At 39.3% G+C, this 19,725-nt stretch overlaps 1 long non-coding RNA gene across 1 annotated transcript in view; it reads right to left on the bottom strand.

Annotated features, from left to right (window-relative positions):
- LOC125960545 (uncharacterized) overlaps nucleotides 1–19,725 on the bottom strand; it is a 154,499-nt gene that overhangs the window by 48,746 nt on the left and 86,028 nt on the right. The gene's annotated exons all lie outside the window — the stretch shown is intronic.

The following is a 19,725-nucleotide window of genomic DNA, read 5'->3' on the forward strand; positions in this document are numbered from 1 at the left end:
CATGGCCCCTGCCTGCATCTCTGATCCCATTCCTGACCAGTCTCCCACTGCACACCAGCCACACTAGTACTGAACGTTCTCTCCTCCCCGAGAGCCCTCGCACTAGCTGGTCTCTCGGCCTGAGGCTCATCCTTGCCATCTTCCAATGCTCAGCTCCTTCCTGTCGTTCAGGTCACAGCTTACATAAGAGCACCTTTTATCACCTGTCTCAAGTAGCCTCCCAGTTGTCACCACATGGTCCTCTTCTAATCCTCTCCATAGTCCTTTGCCCATGATATTTCCGGTGTACCCTGGACAGGTTTATGCTTATTGTCAAGCATGACTATTACTAGCATTTCATTCACTCTCAAACGTGGCCAACAAATTTTATGGTCACCCTGTTTATAAGAATCTTATTTTTGTTTGACTTTGGGTTGCTTATTGTCAATTTCCTTCTACAAGAATATAAGCTCTTTAACAAGACAGCTCTCATCTGACTAGTTCTCCACTGTATCCACAGTGCTTGGCACATGGTGTGGGGGGGTATGTGGAAGGAAGGAAGGAAGGGAGGGAGGGAGGGAGGGAGGCAGGGAGATCTCAGGCTCTGACTTTCCAGTCCTGGTTCCAATCAACCTTTGTACTCTCCTATATTAGGCTTCCATAATTTTCTATAAATGTTTCTATTTTGCTTAACATAGATCAAATGGGTTTCTGTGATTTTTAATCAAGCAATTCCTGATAGCTGCTGATTACTTTCAAGCAATTTTTTGCTTTCCCATTTGTATCACAGTTTTCTTCCAGAGAATTGCTTTCTTTAATTAAACAAAACAAAGCAAACAAACAAAAAAAGACCTATCATCAGAGCCACTGTTATGAACTGAATATTTGTATCCACCACACACACACCCCAAATTCATATGCTGAAATTCTAACCTGCAATGGGATGGCATTAGGATGTAGGGCTTTTAGGAGGTGATTAGGTCATGAGGATAGAATCTTCATGAGTGGAATTAGTGCCCATATAAAACGGATCCCAACAAGGACCTACGGTATAGCACAGGGAACTATACTCAATATTTTGTAATAACCTATAAGGGAAAAGAATCTGAAGAAATATAGATATATATGTATAACTGAATCACTTTGCTGTACATCTGAAACTAACACAACATTGTAAATCAACTATACTTCAAAATAAATAAATTAAATAAAATAAATAAAATGGATCCCAGAGAGCATTCTTGTTCCTCCTGCCATGTGAGGACAGTGAGAAGACAGTAATCTATAAACCAGGAAGCGGGCTCCCACCAGATACCAAATCTGCTAGTGACTTGATCTTGGACTTCCAGCCTCCAGAACTGCGAGAAGGAAATTTCCGTTGTTATAAGCCACCCAGTCTTTGGTATTCCATTATGATAGCCTGAACGGACTAAGATAGCTATCCTCCTAAAACAAGAAAAATCCACCAAAAGTATTTTCCTTAACCATAAGCCATTGAAAAGTCTGGAATTGCAAACAAGCAGTCCAAATTAAAAGGTAATCATTTCTGCTCCACAACTACAATAAATATTAGTGACGTTGGCAATAAAGCTTCAGATCCTGATTATGCATGGGCCCATTTTTACAAAAACATTTCAGTGGAAGATATAAGTACATTGTCAAAACAGCAATAAATACTTGACATTACGACCCAATTTTTTTTTTTTCATTTAAGCATGTGAAGCATGTGTATGGCCATTGCCTTCAGGTCACTCCATTTCAGGAAGTTCATGCTTTGTATAATCATTGTAAAATTAGAGCCATTTTGTAAGGAAAAGAATGGTAGTAGCATTCATTCAAGCACAACAATATCAAAATCAAACCTTGGAATTTTTTGTTTTTTGCTTTTTGTTTTTAACTGGGAATGGTGGTAGCTAAAAGTTGCTTCAAACTTCAGATGATGACTAATGAGAAGAATGTTGGTTCATAGTACCCAGTATTGAGAAAAATTTAATAAGCTCACTTCCCAAGTAATAGTAGCAGTCTTAAAGAACGAGGTAACCAATTATGGAAGAAGATGAAGACATTTAACTGAAGAAATGTGCCGTAGACCATGGGTCCCCAACCCCTGAGGCTGCAGACCTCTATCGGTCCATGGCCTGTTAGGAACCAGGCCGCAAAGCAGGAGGCGAGCGGCAGGCGACCCAGCAAAGCTCCATCTGCTGCGCCCCATCACTCCTCATCGCTCGCATTGCAGCCTGAACCAACCCCCCGCCTGCCCCAACCCCCGAGTCTGGAAAAATTGTCTTCCACGAAACCGGTCCCTGGTGCCAAAAAGGCTGGAGACTGCTGCCCTAGACCACCTCTCCTGCAACCTCAGATCTACTCTCTTTCACCAGCCAAGAGGGAAAAATGAGTTTTAGCAACCAAAGGAAACACAGAAGGCCTCAGTACTGAACACGTACCACCCCTTCCTTTAGTGAGCCCACTCCCAGGAGAGACACGTGCCATTTCTGTACAAAAGGCACTGTATATTCTTTCATTCCATGAAAACTTATTGTTTTGATCTGTGCTAGAGTTTGGGCAAACAGTGGTGAGTAAAATAGACAAAATCCCTGCCAGCATGGAGCTTATAGTCTTGTGGCTCCCTCAAAAATAACACTGTCCGAACGCCAGCCTATGTCATTTTTCTTTCAAGGAGGCACCATTTCATAGGCCTTATGGTCAGTCAGAGGACCTGGGTTCAAATCCTGGCTTTACAACTTAGTAGCTCTGCAATCTCAGGCAAGTTACTTAATTTCCCTGTGCCTAAGTCTCCTCTTCCATAATATCATAAGTTTTTGGGGGAGGATTAAATGGGTAAAGGAATTAATAAAGTAAATAACAGTGTAAAGCAGTTAGATTAGTGCCTGACACAAAGAAAGCTATAGATGAGAGTTTGCCATTTTTATTGTTATTACAGTAAAGAGTGGGATTGATTGAAGAGGCCTGTATTTGGAACACTTAATCTATGAACATTATGCACCTAAACATGCCTGAACACAGTTTCCTGGTAGCCAGCCCCTTTTTTCTCCAGACAGGAATTATGAGGTTTCTTATCTGGAAAAGCTGAATGGCTGCAGAGAAAAGACCTCCATAGATTGGCATGTGGAAGTTTCCCAGCATTGAGCCAAGTCCCTGCCAATCACCCTAAAACAACTACCATTGGACAGCAAGCCCCACCCAGATCAGAAGCATTCCCACTCTGTTTCCCAGCAGCTCACGCTTAATTATGAATGAAGTGCTACAGGTGACCAGACCTTTAATAATAGAGAGACACCAAGAAAAACAAATAGATAACGGCATCTCAGAGTAAACAAAGAAAATATAGAAAACCGAAGAGAACTCGAATCTTTTGAAAGGTTAAAAAAGATATTGCATCTATAAAAACAGCATCAAAATGCTATTTTAAAAAAAGAACAGAGAACAAGAAAGAGTTGTGAGGAAATTAAAAATAGGGCTGCTAAAAATGAAAATCCAATAAAACAGTTGGAAAATAAGATTAAATATATATATATATATATATACACACACACACACACATATATACATATACTTATCCCAACTGCAGCATCATAAAGTCTATCTTGTCTTCCCTAACCCATTTTCCTTCCATGTCCCATGCCCTGGGCTACACTGGAGGGCTCCTGACCACTAGAAATATCTGTAATCTTAAAGTCTGTGGCACATGAGGCTGGCAAATGTCCAAGGAGTGAAGGAAAGAATGAATGACTGACAGCAGCGGTGAAGCCCCAGTATGACCTCTGCCAGCCTTCTTGGCTCAGTTTATGTTGCCTCTTCCTGAATATTCTCTCACCCACTTTGCACAAAAAAGAGGCCTTAGCAAAGTTTATGAGTACATGAACATTGGACTTGAAATTACACAGACCAGATTTTACCTCCAGAATCTGCTATTAAGTTTTCAGAGAGGCAAGGGTCATGTTTGCCAGAACACCTAGTGGCTTGCACTCTTGTTGTCACCATCAGCCAAAATGGTGACATGCATTGTTTTGAATGGCCTTTGTCAATGTTGGCCTGAGAATATGCAGCATGAAATGATAGTGATTAGTATTAAATTAATGATGATAATCAAATACAACACACACACACAAATGCAAAACAGAAGATAAAGATGAATAATATGAGAGAAAAACAGAATATATAAAAGATCAATCCAGTTCAAATATTGGTAAGAATTCCAGAAGGAAAAAATAAAGAGCATAAAATTATCAAATAAAGAACTCAGGAAATTTTCTCAGAGTTTAAACAACATTAACCTTCAGGTTGAGAGACTTTAGAACAAAAGAAAAAAGCTATACCAAAAAGCAGTATCATGAAACTCCAAAACATCAGATATAAAGAGAACAAATGTAATCCTTACCTCACATCATATACCAAAATTGATGCCAGGTAGATTAGAGACTTAAATGTGTAAGTCAAAACTTGATATCTTTTAGAAAAGAATATAGCATAAAATCTCCATGTCCTTATGATAGAGAAATATTTTTAAAATAAGACACCAAATGCATAACTTACACAGGAAAAAAGTGACATATTTGACTACACTAAATTGAAAACTTGTATTATATCAGAGAAGACTGTAGCAAAGACTTCCTAGTTGTTCACTCACCCTTTTGTCCTTTCCTCCTGTACATACAGCCAGACTGCATTTCTCATCCTCACCTGCAACAAGATGTGGCCATTGTGACTGCAAACTGGCCAGTGAAATGTATACATTTGAGACAAGATATCCTCCATCATTTTAAAGCTATCTGGCTAACAGTGTTTTCAGTATTTCTAAGGGTTCAAGACATTTATGAAGCACTGTCTTTGGGCTCAGCACAGAGGTAGGTGCAACAGAGCAGTTAAGGACAACATTCTGGAGCCTCTCAGCTCTGCCAGCTACTAGCTGTGTGACCTTAGGCAAGTTACTTCACGTCTCTGTGCCTCATATGTCCCAAATGTGGGACATAATAAGGACAGGGCTACCACAAGCAGACATTATAAAATTTCAATAATATAAGTAAGTGTTCAAGTATCTTGACTTCTATTATACTTTTGAAAAGGATTTAATCCACAATATGAGTGTCAAAACAGGAGGGAAATAAAAATCAATGCAATAAGAAGACCTTTTCATTGTCTAGTGAGGCACCTGACACATAGTAGGTGCTCAATAAACATTTTTGAATGAACAAGTGAGTGAATATGAGAGTAAGTAATAGTGAGAAATTTACTTAGGCAGGATGGGCATGAGCCTCTCAGCACTATTCAGCAATTGTTTTCAGTGTTTCTTAGCCCCAGTTTACATTAGAATCACTTGGGAACTTTCTAAAAACACCAGTAGTGGAACCCCACCAACCAAATCAACTGAAACAGAAATTCTGGGATGGGAAGCAAATACTGGTATTTTTTTAAATACAGGTGGTCTACTGTGCACCAGGTTGAGAATCATTGTTTTAACTCATTCTGAGTTGACTCCTTTTCTATTCTGCATGGTAACTGTCCCTAAACATCCTTACTTCTTCAGGCCCCCAACTCCATCCCCAATGCCCTTATTCTTGGCAGATGACTATTCTTCATCTTCTCTCTTCTGTCTCACCTTTTACTCTCCTCTTCCCTGCTCTTCCTATTTCAGGAGAATGAGTAAGTCCCTGGATTCATTCACTGTCTCCATTTGAACCTACAGTTGCCCACTTTTGCAGTTATCATACTGTGCTATCAAGTAAGTCATGCAACTGTCCACTCTCCAACTAGACAGTAAATTCTTCAGAGGCAGGGTCCATTCATCTTTGCAGTCTTGCTGTGAAGACAGGTGGTAGTACACTCCCTCAGGTGTCAGAGAAGAAAAGCTGATACCCAGCACATGGCAAGCACTTCATAAATGTCACTGAGTAGGGAGGTGGGACCTTCACCTGGGCCTTGAAGTGTCAGTAAGAATCAAGAAAGAAAAGAGGGAATTTTATAAGAGGTATAGAAAATAAAAACTAAAATATGGAATTCAGAACATCAGCATTTAACTCTTCCTAGACCTTTCTAGAAACTATCACCATTAAACTTCAACAATACATATGCATCACTACTACTTCAGACCAAAATTCCTATGGTTGCAACTTTTGAAAGTACTTTTGTCAAGTATAAAATGCAACATAAGTGAAAGAATGCTACTAAGAGAAAAAAGAACACAAGAGCGAGACAAATCCACAAAAAGCATCGTTTTATTTCAACAAGTAGATACAACTGCAACTCCTTCTCTTGTTCCTCAGTGTCCAAATCTGTAAAATGGAGATAATAATAATACCTCCTTCCACAGCTTGCTGAGATGATTAAATGAGTTAATAAGTATGAAAAGCATAGAAGAGCATCTGGCATATAGTAAGCAAAATAAATTGTTAGTTTTTTAATATTATTATCTTCAAAATGTTAATGCTTGCAGCTTTCAATTAGGAAAGGAAAAGAAGAATGACTTTGGGAAAGAGGAGGATGGCCAGGAACTTTTCATAAGCCATCTGATTTGAATCCTCTCTATAAAACTATAAGTAGGTAACACTGTGTCCATTCTATAGATGAGGAAACAGAGGCTCCAAGCCGCATGGCTATTCAGTGCACTTCAGGCACATTCTCATTCTATAGGACAATACAAGTACTTTCCCTTTCAGAGAAGACTTCCCTGTCTACTGAAACCATTAATTCCATGGACACAATTCCACTATAATGTGCTAAAGACCCCTGAAGCTGTTCACCCCTGCTAAATGGCACTGTAATCAAACTGTCAAGAAGGCTTGGAAACTCCAAGACTGCTATTAAATCATCTTTCTGGCCTCTCGTTGCCAGGGAAAGTAATCTCAACTCCTTTAACCCTTCCTTGTAGGTGTTATTTTCCTAGCGCTTCGTCATTGTCACTTTCCTCTGCAGTCCTGAACCTCAGAGGGACCTAAGAGAGGCTGCCTTGGATGGGCCTGTTACCCTACATGCTCTACCTCTCTCGCTGGCTAGTTTTGGCAACCCTACTTAATATCAGGGTTTGTCTAATTTTCTTAGTTTTCTTAAAGAAGTAAGTTGCCATGGTTGATCCCATTTATCTTTGTCTTCTATTTTATTTATGGGCATTCCTTTTTTTAAATTACTGAGGTGTAATTTACACATAGTAAAGTTCACACCTTTTAGTGTACGATCCTATGAGTCTTAACAAATGCATGCAGTGATATAACCATGACCATGAAGATATAGAGCATTTCAACCATCTCAAAAAGTTCCCTTGGAACTTGCCTGGCGGTTCAGTGGTTAAGACTCCATGCTTCCAATGCAGGGGGCATGGGTTCGATCCATGGTCGGGGAACTAGGATCCCACATGCCACATGGCATGGCCAAAAAGCAAAGAAAAATAGAATAAAATAAAAACAAAAAGTTCCCTTATGGTTCTTTGTTGTCCCCTTCAGCCCCTGACAACTACTACTCTTTTCTGTCTCTGTAGTTTTGCCTCTTCCCAAATGTCATATAAATGGAATCAGATGGTATGATTTTTGGCTTTTTAAGTCTCGATTGTTTGACTTAGCATAATGCATTTGAGATTCATCTATATTGTTGCACGTATCACAGGTTAGTTCCTTTCATTGCTCAGTGGGGTTTCATCATATGGACTGTTCACCAGTTGAAGGACATTAGGGTTGTTTCTAGTTTTAGGTGTTTATGAACAAAGCTGCTATAAACATTTGCATACAGGTTTTTGTATAACATAAGTTTTCAATTAGCTCAGGTAAACACCTAAAAGTGGGATTACTGAGTCACACGTTAAGTGTATTTTAATTTTATAAGAAATGCCAAACTATTTTCTAAAATGGCTATATCATTTTGCATTCCCACCAGCAATGGACATGCATTCGAGTTACTCTGCATCCTCATCAGCACTCGGTATTGTCAAGTTTTATTTTTTGTTATTTTATTTTATTTTTAGCCACTCTTTTATGTGTGTAGCTTCTCATTTTGGTTTTAATTTGCATTCCTCTAATGTGTTGAGCATCTTCTCATGTGCTTATTGGGCATTTATATATTTTTTAAGTTTCCTTTCAAGTTATTTGTCCAATTTTTTAAATTAGGGTTTTTTCTTAGTTCTGAGTTTTGAAAGTTCTTATATATTCTGGATAAAAGTCCTAAATCACATGTTGATTTCCCACTTATTTTTTTTATCCTACCAAGGGGCTACGTCAGACATTTCTGAGATGAGTGTAGAGATGGTCCTTAGCTCATAGACAGTAGTCACAAGGGAGGCAGACGTTTAAAGAAGACAGAAAAGGACTTGATTATATAGTAACCCAGAGTTTTTCATTCTCTTCATCTTATTCCATACAAGTTAGGACAATATGGTGGGTCTGTGGTCAGAGAGAAGAAAGACACAAAACTACACAGAAGTTTTCTTAGAGTGGGTCAAAACCAGTAAGGGAAGAATTAGTTTGGTAGCTGTTTCACTTTGAGACTAGACCAGAAGTTGCCATTTTCATTCTGCCCTTTCTCTTAAGAGTAAGAATCCTCACTACTTCCCACATCCCCACCTCCAATGGGCCCATCTAACTGGCTGAGCACCTGAGCCAGAATCAGAGAGGAATAAGAGGTTGGTCCTTAGAGAAGGGAACCGTAAAAGAAGGAGAGGAAGAGGACTTCCCTGCTGCCTCAGGGACTCAGTGTATACTGAGCAGTGACTTTCCATACTGAAACATCATCTAGACTTCTGGAGCATGTTGGATCAACAGAAATATTTTTAGGTAGGAAAGGCTGAGAGGTGGTAATCTACTTGGGGTTGCTGGAAAATCAGGAAGGACATGAAGCTATGTTTGCAAACCTGTTCACAACGGATTGCAAAAATCAATTCTCCATATCAAAGAAGAGAGCAAAGGTGAAGCTTTCTACTAAAGGACTATAACGTCGCACCTCCTAGCCATTAAGGACAGAGTTAGGAAGAGAGTGAGCCCACCTCCCTATCTGTGTTTCCACTATTCATCTTTCAGTAAGGAAAGATAGATAGATAGATAGATAATAAATAGACATTTAATCACTGGCTTTTAACTCTAATCATATAATCCTAGAATTTCTGATTCTGTATTACTTACTTGACCTGAGAATATGTTATGATTTTGAAGCACTCATAAGATCTAAGAAATGAAAAAAGACAAATTCAAATTGCCTGACATTTCTATGGTAAACCTAACTAGTCAATCTATTTTCATTTCCTTTCTCTTATGTCAAAATAGACAGTTAAACCTGAAGTACAGAAGTGTGAATTCCTCTTGGCACAAATGATACCAAACTTGTCCCAGTAAATCACTAAATGCCTTGACCTCTACAGTTCTTCTGTTGAGCTCTACATTTTGGATTGAGAATTTCCTTAATTGTCTGCATTTACGTACATCTGTTCCACATTGTGGTACCCTGTGTAAGATGAGTGGTTCTGAAAATACATCATCATGGATTATCGGTTATAATGAGAAGTAGATTAACCCAGGAGCATGCTATCAAATGATCTGCCAAAGGTACAGTTGACAAAGTCTTCATCAGTCAGTACTGATATAAATACCATCCTCCTCAGCGGATCATCGGCAATGTGTCTCTCAGAGCTAAATCAGTACTCTAATTGCAACATCAGTTATGGGCACTGCTCAATGACGAGAGGGGCAAAGATATGAGGATGTTCTCAGCCGAAGCTATTTATACATGTCACATGGTCCTTAATTATCTGGTAGGGAGGGGATGCGAAGAGTTGGAAAATTGACATGACTAAAAACTAAATCCATCCCCCACCCCCTTTTGTACCATTCCAGCAAGAGGGAAAATTCTAGGCACTTCCTTTCTAAGAGAAAAAGGTAAGAAACCTCCAATCCTGTGGGAATGCTGTCTACCCAGTTGCCAACTGGCATTTCATAGCTAATAATCCTTTTTATTGTGTGAGTTCAAAACTTTAACAGGCTATGGGAGAGAAAAGTCAAGTTGCATATGCCCCAAATTAAATGAGCAGTCTTGGTAGAATCTCCTTTTATCCTTAAAAGTAGAAGAAAGTTGTAGGTTAGAAAACTGATTTGGTTATTTCAGAACTCTGGTCAATAAAAAAAATCCATACTTCAATACAAAAGCTTTCTGGAATATAATATACAAACATTAATTACTTATTCATTAACTGATATATTAAATGCCAGAGATTCAAAATATAGTACAGGAAGAATATCAAATATATGATATATTTGGGAAGAAATAGTTATAATAGACTTCATTTATTTAGTGCTTCTATGTGTCAGAGACTGTGTGCTAAGAACCCTACCTATAATACCTCAATAAATTCTTTCTACAACTCAGTAACAGATATATTATTATCCACGTGTTACTGATAAGGAAACTACTGCTCAGAAGATTAAATGGTGCAAGTCACATACCATTTAAGTAGAACTGTCAGAATTCAAATTCTCATCAGACTCCAAAGTCTCTACTCTAAAACACTACTCTTGGGACTTCCGTGGAGGTCCAGTGGCTAACACTCCACACTCACAATGCAGGGGGCCCAGGTTCGATCCCTGGTCGGGGAACTAGATCTCACATGCCTGCTGCAACTAAGATCTTGCGTGCCGCAACTAAACATGCCGCAACGAAGATCCCACGTGCCACAACAAAGACCTGGCGCAGTCTAAATAAATAAATAAATATTAAAAACATACAAATAAAAAAAAATAAAACATTACTCTTTATTCTACCTATTTGTGTCAACTTCATAGCTTGTCTTACTGCCTACATCCTGCTTCCCTATAATGTCAACTGACCTATTTATGACCTTTCAAGGTAACTACTCTCCCTCTTGTCTCTCCTTCACGCATTTTCAAGCTATGTATCCAATGTGAACAGCTCAACTTTCTACTTGTTTCTTATCTCAAATCTAATAATGAGATCATGATTGGTTCAGCTTTTCCATGTCAGAGCAAAGATGGTGCCCCAGGCCCCCTCATAACATAGTGCTTATCCATGGTCAGGTACCTGGTCTTGTTCCAATTAGCTGGTGGCTGGCTGGGAGGGAGCAGGAGAGGAGGGGAGCCCCACCCTGTTACAAGGAGCTGTGGGTGGGTCAGTTCCCCTTAGCAGAGGCTGCAGAAACTGGGATTGACTTGGGTAATACAAATATGGTGAAGGAATTCTTTTTTTTTTTTTAACATCCTTATTGGAGTATAATTGCTTTACAATGGTGTGTTAGTTGCTGCTGTACAACAAAGTGAATCAGCTATATGTATACATATATCCCCATATGTCCTCCCTCTTGCATCTCCCTCCCACCCTCCCTATCCCACCCCTCTAGGTGGTCACAAAGCACTGAGCTGATCTCCCTGTGCTATGTGGCTGCTTCCCACTAGCTATCTATTTTACATTTGGTAGTGTATGTATGTCCATGTCACTCTCTCACTTCATCCCAGCTTACCCTTCCTCCTCCCTGTGTCCTCAAGTCCATTCTCTACATCTGAGTCTTTATTCCTGTCCTGCCCCTAGGTTCTTCAGAACCTTTTTTTTTTAGAGTCCATATATATGTGTTAGCATACGGTACTTGTTTTTCTCTTTCTGACTTACTTCACTCTGTATGACAGACTCTAGGTCCATCCACCTCACTACAAATAACTCAATTTCATTTCTTTTTATGGCTGAGTAATATTCCACTGTATATATGTGCCACACTGGTGAAGGAATTCTGAATATACCACTGTGAAGAGTTTCCTTTTCTGAATTGTCCTTATCTGACTAAAAGCAGATAAGAATTCAACTGTCATAAATGAATTATGACAAAAGAATTCAACTGTCATAAATGCCCTCCAGGAAACCAGGAAAGATTGACTCCTATCACTGGAGATAGCACCAGATAAGAAACCACCTAAATAGACATCGTCTCTAAACTAGCATATCTCCTACCTATCCTCATAAAGGCTCATTTACCTTCCCCCAAAGTCATCTGTTTTTCCCAAAAGTACCCTTTTCCCCATTTTCTTCCCTATCATGATGGTATATAAGCCCCAAATTCTAATCACCTCCTTGAGTCACAACTTTCTGTGAATTCCCATGCACATAACATGAATAAAAAATCTTTTTTTTTCTTTTACTATCTTTTTTCAGTTAAATTCTCAGCCCCCCCACCCCCACCCAGAGATAGAACCTAAAAGGGTAGAGAAAAAGGTCTTCCTCCTGGGTTTCCCTGGTGGCGCAGTGGTTGAGAGTCCGCCTGCCGATGCAGGGGACACGTGTTTGTGTCCCGGTCTGGAAAGATCCCACATGCCGCGGAGCGGCTGGGCCCGTGAGCCATGGCCGCTGGGCCTGCGCGTCCGGAGCCTGTGTTCCGCAACGGGAGAGGCTACAACAGTCAGAGGCCCGCGTACCGCCAAAAAAAAAAAAAAACGTTTTTCCTCCTCCACAAAGAAATAGTTTGAAACCATCAAAAATTATACTGTAGAAGAGTATTTAACAGCATGGAAAAAAATCCACCATCGGTCAAGTTAAAAAATAAGGCTGCCAAACAAATGTAGAGTCAGATCTCATTTTTGTAAATATGTGTGTTTGTATACATGCATTGAAAATCTAAAAGATGTTCACTAAATTGTTAACAACTATTACCTTGAGAACTAGGAGCAATTTTAATTTTTCTTTTTATTCCATTTTGTAATATGCAAACCTGTAAACCTGTAATAAATTTATACTATCTTTTTATTGTGGGGGCCGGGGGGCCGTGCTGTGTGGCATGCAGGATCTTAGTTCCCCGACCAGGGATCGAACCCGAGCCCCTGCAATGGAAGGGCAGAGTCTTCACCACTGGACTGCCAGGGAAGTCCCTATATTATTCATACATTACTTTCTATATTGAAAAACATTCAAATATTTTCTTTTTGAAAAAATAAGAATCTAAACATACCATTTGTAGAAGCCATATTATCTTTTAAATTTATCCTGAAAAAGTACAGATGAAATTAAAAATTTAGCTGTGAAAATATTCATTGTCATATTAGCAAAATAAAATTTCAAAGAAAAAAGTCCAATAATACAACATCGAAAAAACTAATTAAATGATATCCATAAGGTGGATAGTTTGTGATCGTAAACATCATATCATGAAAAAAGATATGACATGCAAATACATGTACAATATACTATTGGGAAAAAACAAGTTACAAAACAATAAATTATAGTGTGACCCTATTTTATAGTTCAAAATTACACAAAATGCATTTATGCCTAGAAAATAACCTGGAAGAATTTAACAAAAGGGGGTGGGATTATAGATAGTTTCAATTTTTTTTATTTTTATGTCTCTATAATTTTTTAATTATCCCACAGTGAACCTGCATTACGAATGTAATTTTAGAAATAAGAGTTGGGGTTTTTGGTTTTATTGGGGCTTTCTATCTTGTTTAATGTAAATATAGATGGCTCTGATTGGGATTTAGGACCTTTCCTCATTTTTTGCTCTTTTTTGAGACTGCTTAGCACTTGGAGAAAAGTAGCATTTGTAAAGATTTTATAGTCATGACATGAAATAGACTAGACTAATAAATGTGTATGTTTTAACACAGAAGGCAGAGGCTATTTCTCAATCATCATACTGAGCTTCTTAATGAGTGTTCATTTATTCATCACTGAGGGGCAGCTAATTCTCAGAGATTGGTTCTATTCTAATAATGCCTCTACAGAATCCTGTGCTCCTCACAACCATGGTAACAAAATTCTTTGAGAATTCCTACTTGCAAACTTGGCAGGGTGCTGGTAAGCAATGGAAACACAGATACACATTCTAATGCAGTACATTATTTCACAGTAGCTGTAATCTTTGTAAAAATCATTGTCTTCTCAAAAAATTAAAAATAGAAGTGTGATCCAGCAATTCCATTTCTGGGTATATATCCAAAGTAATTGAAAGCAGGGACTGGAACAGATATTTGTACATCCATGTTCATAGTAGCATTATTCACAGTAACCAAAAGGTAGAAGCAACCCAAGTGCCTATGCACTGATGAATGTATATGCATGTGTGTGATGAAAAATGTGTTTCATACTGTGGGTCATGGTCAAAAATGCTTGAAACCCCTATGTTAAATTGTATGTTCATTTATGGAAATTTGAAAAAATAGAATAAGTTATAAATTAGTTAATTAATTTTTATTAATGTATGTCTAATAGCAATCAGCAAAGCCAGAAAACATGGTGGTATGCAACCCTTAGAGTTCCTACTTTATTACAGCCCTTTTCAGAAGCATATTCTTTCTGAATTCACTTCAATACCTCCACAGTCTCCACAGGGTTTCCAACTTTCTTTCCCTTGTTTTAATCACATATAGACATACACTGGACCAAAGTGTATGGTCCCTTGGAATCTAAGTAGGAAAGGATATGTTTAGTCAACAAAGAGTAGATTTCTTGACTATTTTAATCTACTTAAGTAAACAAAGATTGTTCTTGCCCCTCTAGCACTTTAAATTTTCATGCTTAGTTGTTGATGTGCCTATGAAAATCTTATCTTCTCAATTTCTTGACCTTTTTCAAGGGTCAAGAAGAGGCCCAGTGGGGACAGTGACGGAGGTCAGCCCAGGCTGAAGCAGCCAACTGACAGTGCATGGAACTATGGCCAACCATGTCAACAGATCTGATTTTCCAAGAGAAGCTAGAAATTTCTATTTTTATGTGCAATCTCCTGTTGTTAAATGTTGGCAATTAATTCAAAATAATTTTAAACACTTTGAAGGACAAATAAAATGTCTGCAAGCAACCCAATTTGTGACCTCTTCTTCCAGAAGTCTGCTAGATAAGACAACAATAACTATCCTTCAGAGCCTCCATAACTTCACCCCATTCTAACCTCCCCCCCTTCCTCACCCCCAAATTAACTGTTCTCTGATCTGAGTTACTAACACAACTTATGTGTATCCCTGTTATAGTACTCATTACATTTTATGATCGTTTTGTTGTTGCTGTCGTTGTTGTTTGTTTTCCTACATATCCATCTACCTTGCTAAAGAAACTGTGATTTAATGTTAAACCCTGAGCTTGGCACTCAGGTGGAATTTGAGAAAATCAGTTTGAGTCCCAGCTCTGACATGAGACAACTTTGGGCAAGTCACTTGACCACTTTAGGTTCAATTTTCACACCTAAAATATGAATTGTTAATAATAATGGATAAAATGGTGCCTGCATTATTAGCTGTAGCAATAGAATACAGTGAGATAGCTTCAGTCACACCTTCCCACAAGGCCTCAGGAAGAAACCTTGAGTGTAGATGGACTTTTTTTTTATTAATAATTATGATAATAAGTGGAATACTGAGTGCTTATATATTCCAGGCACTTCCAAGATGCTTTATATGGTTCCATAAACTTAACAACAACTCCATGAGGTAAACACCATGATTATTTATATTTTACCAGTGAAGAAAATAGGGCTTAGGGTGGTTGGATAGCACTTCTACTAAGTGGCAGAATTGGAACCAAAATGTCCCACTGCAGAGCCCACAATCTTGAGCACACCCCTAACTCACAACAGTGCAAAGTCTCAGAATGGGGTCATTTCCTCAAACTGTGTGGTTCTGAAGGCAATAAGATGGACAGATACATACACCCTTGTGTCTTTTATATTCTTTTTGTGAAGAAAGATGCTCTCATTCGTTTATGAAAAAAATCCATAGGGAGTGGCTAGACTGGATGGATGGTTGCTTGTGGGGACAGGGAAATGATTTTAAGCAGATTTCTCTAAGGAGACAATTTGAGAAGTTTCAACAAAGGGAAGGAGAGGGCTTAGAAGATGTGAACCAGGAGCTTGCTCCGGCCTCCCAGCCCCAATCTCACCCCAACTGTGGACAGCTGACTATAGATGTTGTGTTGCCAGCAGGTAGGAACTGGGGCCAGGGATGGCAGCCTCCCCGGGAAAGGTGGAGGCTGCTCAAACTTCAGATACGCCCTTTATCTTGGTGATGGTAAATCTTGCCATTCATCATAAAAAGGTAAGTATAGAAGCCCAATAGGCAGCCATCAGTTAACGAGGGTTTACTTGACTAATGCAGTTCTTACTCGGTTCTCATTTGAAGCTTAATCCCTGGTGAGTAGTTGGTGTTTCTCACGTACATTTTAAAGGGTCTTAACACAAAGTGAGAGAGTGGCATGGACATATATACACTACCAAATGTGAAACAGATAGCTAGTGGGAAGCAGCCGCATAGCACAGGGAGATCAGCTCAGTGCTTTGTGACCACCTACAGGGGTGGGATAGGGAGGGTGGGTGGGAGGGAGACGCAAGAGGGAAGAGATATGGGGATATATGTATAGCTGATTCACTTTGTTGTAAAGCAGAAACTAACACACCATTGTAAAGCAATTATACTCCAATAAAGATGTTTAAAAAAATTTTTTAAAAACACTTAATCTCAAAAAAAAAAAAAAGGGCCTTAACAATATCATTTCCAAAGGAGAGTGGGGGGTAGAAAGTAGGAGGTGGGGGGAATCATTCTAAACGCAGTTTTCCCCTCATTGCCATTATAAGTCCTTACCATTTTTTTTTTTTTTTTTTTTTTGCGGTACGCGGCCCTCTCACTGTTGTGGCCTCTCCCGTTGCAGAGCACAGGCTCCGGACGCGCAGGCTCAGCGGCCATGGCTCACGGGCCCAGCCGCTCCGCGGCATGTGGGATCCTCCCGGACCGGGGCTCGAACCCGTGTCCCCTGCATCAACAAGCGGACTCTCAACCACTGCGCCACCAGGGAAGCCCCTTACCATTTATTTTTAAATAACTGTGCACAAGAAAAGGAAAGAAACATCCTCAGAGACCTTTACAAATTCAGATAAACTTGTCTGGGACATTTGATTGTTTAGTTTGGGAAAGCTGTTTTCACAATTCAGAGTGATATGTGAATGCAATGGCATGCCTGCAGTAACCTGGGAAGGCTTTGGGCAGACGACCTAGCTGAGGAGGAGCCAGCACTAGTATCCAAGGTTTCTATTTTCTAAATATAAAAATAGTTTCGGGGATAGAGGTGGTCCTGCAGTAACATTTTGACGAATGCTAAAGAGATAAAAATGACAGGAGCTGAATTCAACCAGATTGACGCAGATGAGAATAGAAGGTGGGACTTCAAGGGGTGCCAGTGCCAAAACAGAGAATGTCCTCAGTCGTAGGGCATGAGGTCAGAGGGACACCTAGGGTGGCTTACTGGCCAGCTTCAACGTCGAATGGAAAAAGTGTGGGTTGCTCCCAGCCACTGAGCACAACTGCCTTCCCTAGGGAGTAGTCAGATACTTGCCCAATAGTCTATGAGGTGATCCACCTTTTCTTTTTTTTTCTTTTTTTTCAGCAGGAGTGAACATAATAGACTGACAGCTTGAAACAGCCTAGATGACTGGCATTATAGGAGCTGACCAGATTATTTTGTAGAGGACATCCAACTCTGAACTGAGACTTCCTTGCTTCCCACTGGGTCAGTCTAATGTGGTGCTCATGCCCTGCAGTTTCCCATGGGTAAAAAATAAATGAAGAAAAGGGGGAAAAAAATATGGGTTTTGGGACCTAAGTGTTCCAACAATTAGGGGAGAGCATGGTGTCTGGGCTTACTTTATTCTCAAGACAATCCTACCAGAGATGTGCTATTCCTTCTGCCTATAGATAAAAAAAACTAAGGCACAGATTGGTTAAGTAATATGCCCCAATATGCCAATATTAAAAAAAAAAAGCCTATGCGGCTCTATAATTCAAATGTTTAAACACTATGCTGTACTGTCCCTCAATGAGATGACACATGGAAAGTACTTTGACAGTACCTGCCCTATAGAAAGAGTTCAATATATATTGGCTAGTATTATTATTCTCCTCTTGTATACAGACATTTTTATTCCAGTTAAAAATTATCAGTTAAGTTTATCAGTTAACTAAAAAGTATTTTGAATAACAGTTTATCAAAGTATATTCCCTAGGAACTTCTACTAGAGTTAGGTAGTATCGTGGTAGCCATTCTCCAGGATGGCCCCCAATGATCCCAGCCTCTTGGAGGTCACATCTCTCTCACACTGTATCAGGTTGATCTGCATGATCAATAGGCTATGGAGGATAATAGAATGTCACTCCTGAGGCTAGGTTATAAAAGACATTGTGGCTTTTGCCTTCCTCTCTCTTAGATCCCTCACTCTGGGATGGGTTTAGCTGCCATGGTATGAGTAGCCCTATAGAGAGACCTCCATGGCAGAGAACTGAGGCTCCCTGCCAAGAGCCATGTGAATGAACCACCTTGAAAGTGGATCCTCCCCCAGTCAAGCCTTCAGATTTCAGCAACCCTGGCCAACATCATGACTGCAACCTCGTGACAGACCCTGAGCCAGAGCCACCCAGCTAAGCCACTCCAGGTTTCTTGACCCTCAGGAGCTATGTGTTTATTGTTCAAAGGCACTACATTTGGGGTTACTGTTAAACAGCGATACAAAACTAATACATGATCTCTTCCTGAAACCTTCTACCAACCCCCAGCATTTTGTAACCCCTTCTACCATAGCACTCGCTATATTCTGACTTTCATGTTTTCACCTCAGTCTCCCCTTCTAAAAAATGAGCTCAGGAACAAGCACTGATACTGTCCCTGACCTTTAGATTCCCAGGATCTAGCATAATGCTGTAACTGGTATGAATTTCAATAAGTGTATGCTATTAGACTGTACTATCTCCACTTACTATATGTCCTCTTTCTTAAAAATACAGTCTATATTTCTTATTTTTCATGAATTCAGGTTGTTCTTGCTGTCTAAACAATTAGGCCTGCTTTCTTTCAGCTAGTATTTGGTTATTAAAGTTCACACTAAATTTGTACTATCCAAGATCTTAAACATATCTTTTTTATTTTTACAATAAAAAGTATGTAATGTAGCACCATTCCTATGCTTTCAAAGCCACTCTTCCATTAGCCCCAAATTTTTCTTTTTGCCAAATAAGATCAAATACCTGGAGACAAAAGTAGTTCACCAATAGAAAAGCTAAAATAATTTCCTAGAAAATATTGCTTGAGTTGGCTGCACAATATCAGAGTGTTGAGATTAAATTGGAGGTTTTATTTTTTTAGCTCATATTTAATTCACGGAATATACCTTTATTGTTATTAAAGATATCAGTTAAATCTATAGTTCATTCTGCACTCTGACCCTTTAGAGACCAAATCTGTCCTTTTTTTCCTAAAATGTTATATAAAACTTGAGTGATCAGTGACACTTATTTTGTATTTGTAAAATAAGAAACACATTAAAGAATATGAACTTCTTAGTAAATGGAAAGCAGTCCACATCAATGCATCCCTCATCTGGTCATGACCAAGGGGTCCACCACTTCTAGGAGGCTCTGCCCTCAGGAAACAAAGGCCTAACTGTCATTTCAAAGTTGTTATCTATCTTCACTCCAAAATATTCTAAAATGCAACAAAGGAATGGATGCCATTCCTGCCGATAAGTCTCCAGATGCAACTGTTCTGAAGAGAAGTTTCTCAGCTCTGGGTGACCTGAGGGTCATCTATATGCATTGACACTTCACAAATTCAAATTTGGGCGTGGGGGGGTGGATCTTGGCATTGACACACAATGTAACTCAACAATAATGAACTTGTAGAATCTCACACAGATAGTGTCCTCAGGTTATATCCCATTGTGTTCTAGCCTGGAGAAAATACCTAAAATAAAAGATGAGCATTCATTGTGTTCATCCAAGCAATAAGTTC

Source organism: Orcinus orca, chromosome 11 (genome assembly GCF_937001465.1).
Source record: "Orcinus orca chromosome 11, mOrcOrc1.1, whole genome shotgun sequence".
NCBI classification, from domain to species: Eukaryota; Metazoa; Chordata; class Mammalia; order Artiodactyla; family Delphinidae; genus Orcinus; species Orcinus orca.